Below are 10584 nucleotides of genomic sequence, written 5' to 3' on the forward strand. Positions count from 1 at the left end.
CTCCCCCATGCCCGCGCTGATGTCAGTGCCCGTCCTCTTCCCGACCCCACCCCGGCAGTGCTGAGCATTTCAGCGCGCGCTCAGGGGCTGATCGCAGGCCGCTCCTGGGCCTACCGATCACGCCTGCACACCGACCTAAAAAAACCCTGCTCCTCCTGGGCCCCGAACCCACTGGCGTCTGCAGTCCTCCCTCCTGAGTGAATTTCCTGGAGGCGGCCAATTAGCAGGCTGCCTCTGCAGTTTCAATCCAGTTTAGGGGAGCTGGGTGGGCTGCGCAGGCAGGAGGGTCAATCGGATTGCCCAGGGTGAAGGACAGATGCAGTAGTGGAGGCTGTATGCTACGGACCTGAATGGAGTAGGAGATAGTAATACAGGATGGAAGTGCAGTTCTCATATGAGACTGCCAGCCTACCCCTCCCAGCCAATGCTGTCCAGTGGAACCTTCTGCAGTGAGGCAAATCCACTTGCAAGTCTTTGTGGGCAGGAGGCCTGGGGATTGCTAGTTTTTATATTCTCAACATTATAACTCCACGCTGACCTCCCGCTCTGCTCTCGCCCTCGGCAAAACCGCAGCCTCTTCAATAAGTGGCTTAGTAGTTCAATTAGTTCCTCAACTACCTACCCGCTGCTGGTGGGCACATTCCACCATCATTTTGACCCCACCTCTGGCAAGATCACTCGGAGGAAGGAGCACGTCGAGGAGCTGATCAGACATACAACTTTCTAAGTTTGCTCCCAGGCTTGCCTCCACAGGACTGGGAAAATCCCGCCCTCTGGACCTAGAGTCTAATTATAAAACCAGAAGAGGATGGTGGAGATTGGATTGCTATCTGGTTGTTATATTATGTTAAATATGTTCTATTCCATTGAGTTTAATTTAAAGCTGTGAATATATCTGTGCAGCTTGTGTAGTAATGAAACTTCAACATGTCAAACTAAATGTCTCCCTTGTCTAATTTTCCCAATTAAGGAAGGCCCCCATATAGTTGTCAATAACAACTCTTCAAAGCACACAAAACTTAACCTGTTATTGAGTAACAGATTTCATCTGGGGACAAGTGAGGCAGGAAAGTGTATTGAACTAAAGTGGAACATTGCTTCTCTGGGTGCAGGTGCAGATGTGTTGAATGGCAAGAGTTGGAGGCTGTGCAAAATCCACTCAAACATCGAGCTGACTGAAAAAATGGCCAGCAATCCCTGCATTCGAAGTGCCTGTAGTGGAATTCTGTCCCGTTCAATGAGTTAAGCCAGGCGAGAATGGGGGACCGTAACCAGATTGCACCTGAAATCAGTGAATACCGTATGGGCAGAATTTTGCCCCCGTCAGGCTGGTGCGGCAGGTGGGCACGGGGGCAGCTGCGAAAGTGACGCCCACCTGCAATCAGGGCCCCACCGCGATTTAAACGCTGGCAGGCCCAGCATGAAACGCGCTGCAGCGCTGCCTGAAAGTAGGGGGGAGGTGGTGGGAGGAGGGCAAGCAGGGAACTTCCCACACGTGGGCGGCTGCCTCAGGGAGATGAAGATTTTTAAAAATAAATAAGAAACATTTTAAAAATGTTAATAACATGTGTCCTCATGGGACTCTGTCACATGGACTGGGACATGTTAGAAATGAGTTCGAAAGTTTAAAATTTTTTTTTAATGATTGATCGAAACCCAATCCAGCCCGAGGATGAGGTTTCTCAAAAAATCCAATGGCTGCTTAGACCATAGGACATAGGAGTGGAAGTAGGCCATTCAGCCCATCGAGTCTGTTCCACCATTCAATGAGATCATGGCTGATCTGATAATCCTCAACTCCACTTCCCTGCCTTTTCCCTATAACCCTTGATTCTCATACTGATAAAGAGTCTGTCTATGTTAGCCTTGAATATACTTAACGACCCAGCCTCTACAGCTCTCTGCAGTAAAGAATTCCACAGATTAACTATCCTCTGAGAGAAGAAATTCCTCCTTATCTCTGTTTTAAATGGGTGGCCCCTTACTCCCCTCTGGTCCTAGAGTCTTCCACAAGAGGAAACAACCTCTCAGCATCTACTCTGTCAACCTCTCCTCATAAGAAAATCCCTCCATACCTGGGATCAATCTAGTGAACCTGCTCAGGACTGCCTCCAATGCCAGTATATCTTTCTTCAAATTAGGGGACCAAAACTGTTCACAGTATTCCAGGTGTGGTCTAAGTAGTGCCTTGTATAGCTTTAGCAAGACTTCCCTATTTTTATACTCCATTCCCTTTGAAATAAAGGCCAACATTCCACTTGCCTTCCCTATTACCTGTTGAACTTGTACGTTAGCTTTTTGGGATTCATCCACAGGACTCCCAAATCCCCCTGTGCTGCAGCCTTCTGCAGTCTTTCTTCATTTAAGTAATATTCAATTCCTCTACTCTTCCTGCCAAAGAGCATAACCTCACATTTTCTCATATTATATTCCATTTTTCACTTTCTTGCCAACTCACTTAACCTGTCTATATCCCTCTGCGGACTCCTTGCATCATCTTCACTACTTGCCTTCCCACCTATTTTTGTATCATCTGCAAATTTGGTGATAGCACATTCACTTCCCTCATCTAAGTCATTGATATATATTGTAAATAATTGAGGCCCCAGAACTGATCCCTGTAGCACTCCACTAGTTACAGGTTATCACCTTGAAAATAACCCCCTTTTCCCAACTTTCTGTCTTCTACCAGTCATCCAATCGTCTATGCATGCTAATATACTATCCCCAACACCACAGGCTCTTATCTTATTAAATAGCCTTAGCTTGGCCTTTTCACCTGCCCGGCAACCATAACGTTGGACGGGCAGTGCAAAATTTAATTTAATTAGATCTTTAATGGCCTTAATAGGCCTGTCAATTGTTACCAGGTGCATGCAGGAGTCAGCAGTGTGCCCGCCGACAATTAACAGGCCTATTATCACGTGAGTGCGTGATGCTGTCGGGCACATGCCCACCCGACAAGTGCAATATTCTGCCCTACATTATTGTGAATGAGATCAAACACTGGCACAGAACAGTGTTGGACACAGCTGAACTTCATTGCCTGTGGTTTTCTCAGAAGTGATCAATCCACAATGGACCTATGGGAGAACTATGGAAGACGTGGATAAATGAACCAGAAAATCTAACATAGACTGTATCTATGAAACTGCAAACATATTTCCCATTAGGCTGTAGGTACTGTTGTTTATGTGTCAGAGACTTGAGCACAAAGATCTAGGCTGACACTCCAGTGCAGTACTGTGATGAGCTACTGTGTTGGGCATGCCATCTTTCAGATGAGTCATTAAAGTGACACCATGCCTGCCCTCTCAGGTAAATGTAATCACTGCACTATTTCGAATAAAAACAGGGGAGTTATCCCCAGTGATCTGGTTGATAACTATTCCTCAATCAACACTACAAAAACAGATTATTTGGTCATTATCATATTGCTGTTTGTGGGAGTTTGCTGTGACTACACTTCAAAAGTCCTTCATTGACTGGGAGGTCTCGAAGTAACATAAGTTAATGTCCCTTGCTTACCAATGCATGTATTACATGCTGGAGCTTCCTTCTAATGACACTGTGATTATACCTTTCAGATGAACTGCAACAGTTCAAGAAGGTGACTGACCACCATCTTCTCAGGAGCAATTAGGGATGAGCAACAAATAGTGGCCTTGCCAGCGATGCATCTCATAAATGAATTTAAAAAAGGTTGAGCAGTGGCACCTTGAGTTATAAAGATCTGTCAGGCTTACAGTGCAGAGAACCAAAACTGGGTACCCTGCCAACAGATTTTATCTGTTCGATACTTGTAAAATTGCAACATAAAAAGTAACAAATGTGGCTGCAAATTTGTTAAAAGCTAATAGAGAAACTGAGAAATTGGGCTCAGTAGTGCCCTTTTTTTGGTACTCTGAAAGCCATTAGGGATCCAAAATGGCTTCCGCAATGTGTGCACCACTTCTGATGTGAAGCACCCAGATGCCATTTTGGTAAAAGTGTTAACACACAGTTAACATCTGATGGAAGTATGAAGCAGGAAGACCATGCCATCAATCAGCATGCAACTCTGATAGAACGTCAGCACTGCCACCCTGGAGTTTCTCAGTCGTGCTAATGACATCATTTAACAGCTGAAGATGCATTAAGCAGCAGGAGGAACCCCCAGCAGTGCAGTTTAAAGGGATCATCAACTACTTACAGGTTAGTTGCTGGTCGATTTCCTCTGGCTATTGTTAGGCTTATAAATGTTTTTGGTGCTTTTCATAGCTATTTCAGTTTCAAAGGTCTGCAGAGTAGTGTGGCAAGTGCTGAAATATCTTTTGCTAACTCCAAGGTTTCTGCACAAACCAGTTGCTCCCAGACATGAGTGCACACGTAGACCTTCCCTTTGGGATGGATCATAATTGGAAGAATGAGCAGAGGCCATGCAAGGCAGGTGAAGTAGCTAGAAGAGGGACGAAGAGGGGGAAAAGACCTCCAAGCAGGAGGCATATCCATTCAGCATGTTCAGATGCCAATTCTACCTGAACTTCAGCGATGACCAATACTTGGAGACATCTTCACTTCACTAAGGCCCTTAGTGCAATCTGCCAACTGCTGTAGGTACAACTTCAACCTTACAACTGGCAAGTACTGTAAAAGTGACCAGATGAATGAAATTGTATGCATCTGGTTCCTTCCCAGGCTGTTTTTGAAGAAATTAGCAACATCTTGCAGTTTGTAGTCCATAAGGGAGAACATTGAGAATTTCTAGTAAAATAGAGAGAACTTCATTTCATTACCTATTGTCAGGGAGTGAAGTAGGCAGAGTGATCAATGAATTGCATAGTTTACCTGCTTTTCTGTGAGACAGTATGACATTTGTGACACGCACATTGCTTAGTGGATGCCACATGTTAACTCTGCCATGTATCACTCCCTTTGTGTGCAGCTGGTGTGTGACCATAGCCAGTGCATCATGCAGACTGATGCCCTGGCAGCAGTAGTGATACACTTATTCTGTGGTAATTGGCTGAGCCACCCACCAGGGCAAGCCAAAGACTGACAAGGGCTATCCACTGACAACATGGATTGAATTATACACCCACCCCCGAAGGGTTTTTAGGTGGGGAAGAGCGTCAAATTGAAGGAACGGGATTTCTCCCGTGTTCCTGCCCGCCAGACCATGCAGCTATTTTACACTGGAGCGGGCAAGGCCTCAGAAGGGAAGCCCACCCTTGCCCCAATTGAGGCCCTTAAGTGGCCAATTATTTAAGTTCCCTGACTTGGTGGTAATGGTAAAGTGGGGGATATGCCAGGCCATGAGGGTACAGATTGTGTTCGAGAACAATTTTTCTGCTGCTGCTGGTCACCCACAGCGTCTCATGTTTGCCCAGCCTTGAGTTGCTAGTTCTGTTTGAACTCTATCTCATTTAGCACGGTGGTAGTGCTGCACAACACGATGGAGGGTCTCCTCAATGTGAAGATGGGACTTTGTCTCGACAAGGACTATGCAGTGGTCACTCCTACCGATACTGTCATGGACAGATGCATCTATGGCAGGCAGGTTGGTGAGGATGAGGCCAAGTATGTTTTTCCCTCTTGTTGGTTCCCTCACCACCTGCAGCAGACCCAGTCTAGCAGCTATGCCATTAAGGACACAGCCAGCTTGGTCTGTCATGGTGCTACACTGCCAATCTTGGTAATGGACATTGAAGTCTCCCACTCAGAGTGCATCCTGCACCTTTGTCACCTTCCACTAAGCGGTGTTCAGCTTGGAGGAGTACTGATTCATCAGCTGAGGGGGGACGGTACAAGGTAATCAGCAGGAGGTTCCCTTGTCTATTTTGATCCTTCATGGTGTCTGGAGTCAATGATGAGGACTCCTGGGACAACTCCCTCCTGAGTGTGCTGCCACCTCTGCTGGGTCTATCCTGCCAGTGGGACAGGACATACTCAGGGATGGTGATGGTGGTGTCTGGGACATTATCTGTAAGGTATGATTCCATGAGTATGACAATGTCAGGCTATTTCTTGATTAGACTTTGAGACAGCTCTCCCAGTTTTGGCACAAGCCTCTCAGATGTTAGTAAGGAAGACTTTGCAGGGTCAACAAGGCTGAATTTGCCGCTGTCATTTCTGATGCCTGGGTTGATCTGGTTTCATTCCTTATTGACTTGCTTTTAGTGGTTTGATACAACTGAATGACTTTCTAGGCCATTTAAAAGTCAGCCACATTGCTGTGCGTCTGGAGTCACATGTAGGCAGATGGTAGATTTCCTTCCCTGAAGGGCATTAGTGAACTAGATGGGTTTTTACAACAATTGACAATGTTCCATGGTCATTATTAGACTTTTAATTCTGACATGGTGGGATTCGAACCCAGGTCCCCAGAGAATTACCGTGGGTCTCTGGATTATTCGTCCAGTGATAATACCACTATGCCACCACATTCCCAGATGGGCTCCAACTTCTGCATAAAGTCCTGTGCCAGGTTGGTGCTAAACTCCTTGACATTAAAACAGAAGCTTTCTGGAAGGCTTCTCAATGTACCAAGCATTTCTGCACAGATCCATCAGCTTTTTTACTGTAGCCTCACCCATAAAAGTCCATATCTGAGTCCTCTGCAGAATGTGTGTGCGACTTCAGCATCTGCCGAGTTGGCATTTGATCTGGCGAGCTGGCACTTGCCCCCTTTCCTTGCCCCCTCCCCTTCCTTCAGTGGCCAGTGGCCTCGTGCCTTATGTCTTGTCACCTGCTGATCCACCTCTTTGCGATTCTCTAAATTAGATGCAGTGCCAATGTCTGAGCTCATGGCTGCAAGAATGAAATCCAAGTTGATGGTGTTTCCTCACCATCCCTATCTACTTGGTCCTCGTCCACTGTCTGATCAAGGTGCAGTTCTTGAGTATCTGGGAGGTCAAAAGAACTAGAGTGAAGTTGTGGTGAGAGGAGAGGGGTGAAGAAGATGCAAGAAGTGAAAATATTATACCATCTACAGCTTGTAAGTCAGCAGAGATTGTAGGATATGGGAGAAATGGGAATTGAGAAGGAGGATTAGACATGAGGATGCTGTCATCTTCAATGGAGTCAGTTCCATTGCTGGCCATGGCCTCAGCAATGATCATTTTTGATAATGGCCAAAAAGTCCTCCTCAACTGGGGTTAGAACATGTGGGCGCTCCTGTTCCCTGCTGATTAATTCCTGCTGTGTCCATTTGTGGCAACCTGGTCTTGTGACAGAGATCGAAGTACGTCAGTGAGTGTTGAATGAGGTGTCTGCCATGATTGAAAAAATGGCAGTGTGTGTAAGCTGTGAGCTTTGGCTGTGAGGCTTACAACAGTGTTGAACACATAAGGATGAGGTGAATGTTAAGTATGAGTCCTGATTGACAGAGATTGTTGATAGGTCAGTGATGAATGCATGGTGATTTGAGCAGTGCCTGAGGCTCATGGTGCAGTTGCTAGGATATGGCATTTGAAGGTGTATTCACTGACCTTGACTTTGACCACTTGTGTAAAGTCTTGGTCCTCAGGGCTAAGGTCCTGGCATTGACTGCCGCAGTTATCTGCTGCCATTGCATTCTCACCATGTGCTCCTTTGTGGATTCAGGACATCTCTCTTCATTTTCACCTCCTCATTTTCATGCAGGCCTCTAGTACAGTATCGGAAAACCTTGGAACCTGCTCACTTCCATGTTCAGCCATTAGGGTTGCCCACACTCCTAGAATGGCCCGATGTCTCCTGGAATCGGCATCAATCCCCCGATGGCCAAAGAAAGCATTCTGGGGATTTTAAAACAATATTGATGCCACTGAAGGAGTTTTTTAAAAATTCATTCACAGGATGTGGGCTTTGCTGGCTGGGCCAGCATTTATTGCCCATCCGTTGTTGCCCTTGAGAAGGTGGTGGTGAGCTGCCTTCTTGAACCGCTGCAGTCCATGTGGTGTAGGTACACCCACAGTGCTGTTAGGAATGGAGTTCCAGGATTTTGACCCAGTGACAGTGAAGAAACAGCAATATATTTCCAAGTTTTAGACTTAGAGGGAAACTTCCAGTTGGTGGTGTTCCCATCTATCTGATGCCCTTGTCCATCTAGATGGTAGTGGTTGTGGGTTTGGAAGGTGCTGTCTAAGCAGCGGTGCATCTTGTTAAATGGTACACACTGCTGCTACTGTGCGTCGGTGGTGGAGGGAGTGAATGTTTGTGGATGTGGTGCCAATCAAATGGACTGCTTTGTCCTGGATGGTGTCAAGCTTCTTGAGTACTGTGGGAGCTGCACTCATCCAGGCAAGCGGGGAGTATTCCATCACAATCCTGACTTGGGTTGGGCTAGTTTGATCCACAAGTATCATCCCCCCGGCTAAACCAGGAAAGAGAGTCCCTGAAGGGCTGGCTGGGAAATGGGCGGCAAGCAGACTACAATCCCCAGAGGACACTGTGGTCAGGGGTAGGGGCATGAGTGGGGAAAGCGGTAATGTGACTTGTCAAAATAAACACCAGAGTTAAGACGATGGGTGAGAGTAGCGGCTAGACACGTCTTTGACAGAGGGTAAGTAGCTCTGTTGAGATTGAAATTTTCTTGTTGCTGATATTTCCCTCTACCCCCACCACCACTTACTGTGTACAAACAGCAGTAAGAGGATCTAGGGCAGGATTTGCATTTATGTATCTATGCTCATAGTGAACTCATAGAAGCTCTGAAGAAGAGTCATATGGACTCGAAAAGTTAACTCTATTTCTCTCTCCACAGATGCTGTCAGACCTGCTGAGTTTTTCTTGCATTTCCTGTTTTTATTATCATAGGATATGATTATCACACCATGCCGCTGGATTCAGTAGTATCACTTCCGCCGACGTCACCCAGAATATGCCCAGCCAGACTTGGCAACCCTATCTGGCATTCTCTCTCAGGTCAGATTTGACTTTAGCACCAGCTCCAACCCCTATACACCTCGCCTTTAAGAGGTGCAGGCTAGCTTTAAGCAGTACAAGAGCCAATCAAACAGTGTACATACTATGTACACACAGTCAATCAACTGTTGGCGCTGGCTGCACCCAGAATTGAGTATTGCTTCTTCGCAGGAAAGAAAAATGTAAAATAATTTGGTCAGGCAAATGTATCTTCAAAAGATTCATTTTAGTTTAATTTTAAAAAACATTAATTTGGGAGTCACCATAATGACTAGACAGCAAGAGGATGCCGCCCTGTTTGCATGAAATTGAATGGGGTACAGGGTAATTACCCATCTCAATTCCTGTGCCTATTTTTAAGGGCTATCCAACTTAGCCCCCAAAAATCTCTTCTTATTCCCCCAAACCGTGGTGAAAATAAATCTTATTAACATAAGCCCATTTAAATACATTTCAAATCAAATAGCATATGAAAAATTATCTCCTGTAAAGAATACCTTCTGTGAACCAAATTCTGCTCGATGGTGCCCGTGAACATGGCTACATGTGATTAGTACATGGCATGTGTGTGATATGTCCAGTGAATGAAGGCCAACTCAAAAAGTGCAATTATCCAAGAAATATCCAACATCTAATAATGGTATTATAACACAAGGTGATAGTTTTCTCTTCTGTAATTATAATAAAATTACTGGGGCCCAGGAATCAAGCATTGCTTGTCCACAGGAAAGAAAAATGTAAAATAATTTGGTCAGGCAAATGTATCTTCAAAAGGTCCATTTTAGTTTAATTTTGAAAAATGAATTTGACCTTAAATATCCACTTCAGCAATGTTATTTTGGGAGTCACAGCTTCCTCTGGACACAAGTCTGGCATGTTTGAATAAAACAATTACTCTATTGTATGTTACAATAGGAATGGTGATTTTTCATCTACAAAATAGCCCAGAGGATGCCAAGACTCACAGGACTGAAAATTAGTTTGTGTATGGTCCCACTGAGCAATACAGAGTGTGTTGATTCTCCAGGAACAGACAGCGCTGCTGGCATCTACCTACATAAACCGAGCAGGTTTTTCCATTGGTATCTTTGAAGAAACACACATGGGCCACACAGGTAATGGCCGGTAATGTTTTCTGTCTCCAGGGTGGACATTGTCCACATAGCACTGCTTTGAACTGGTGCCATGCAAGCAAATTTTTAGTTCACAGAGCCAGGATAGAACTTTGTGTCAGCCTGGGTCGTCAACTCCTCTTGGACGTATTCCTGGAAATTTATCGTATGTCTCCCCCTCTCACTCCTGCCATTTGTCAGAAAATGCATCCTTGTTTGCGGCTTCCCACCTTCCCATGGCCAATCTGAAAGTGAATGGACTCCTCATTAACGTTGGCCCACAATCATGCAGCATTATCCTCTCCATGTTACATAGGAACATATAAATTAGGAACAGGGGTAGGCCTCTTGGCCCCTTGAGCCTGGTTCTCCATTCAATAAGATCATGGCTGATCTGATTGTAACCTACACCTGAAAACCTTTCACCCCCTTGTTTATCAAGAATCTATCTAGCTCTGCCTTAAAAATATTCAAAGATTCTGCTTCCACTGCCTTTTGAGGACAGGGGTTCCAAAGACTCATTACCCCGTGAGAGAAAAAAAATGTCTCATCATCTCTGTCTTAAATGGGTGACCCCTTATTTTTA

Source organism: Carcharodon carcharias, chromosome 23, assembly GCF_017639515.1.
Source record: "Carcharodon carcharias isolate sCarCar2 chromosome 23, sCarCar2.pri, whole genome shotgun sequence".
In the NCBI taxonomy this organism is placed as follows: Eukaryota; Metazoa; Chordata; class Chondrichthyes; order Lamniformes; family Lamnidae; genus Carcharodon; species Carcharodon carcharias.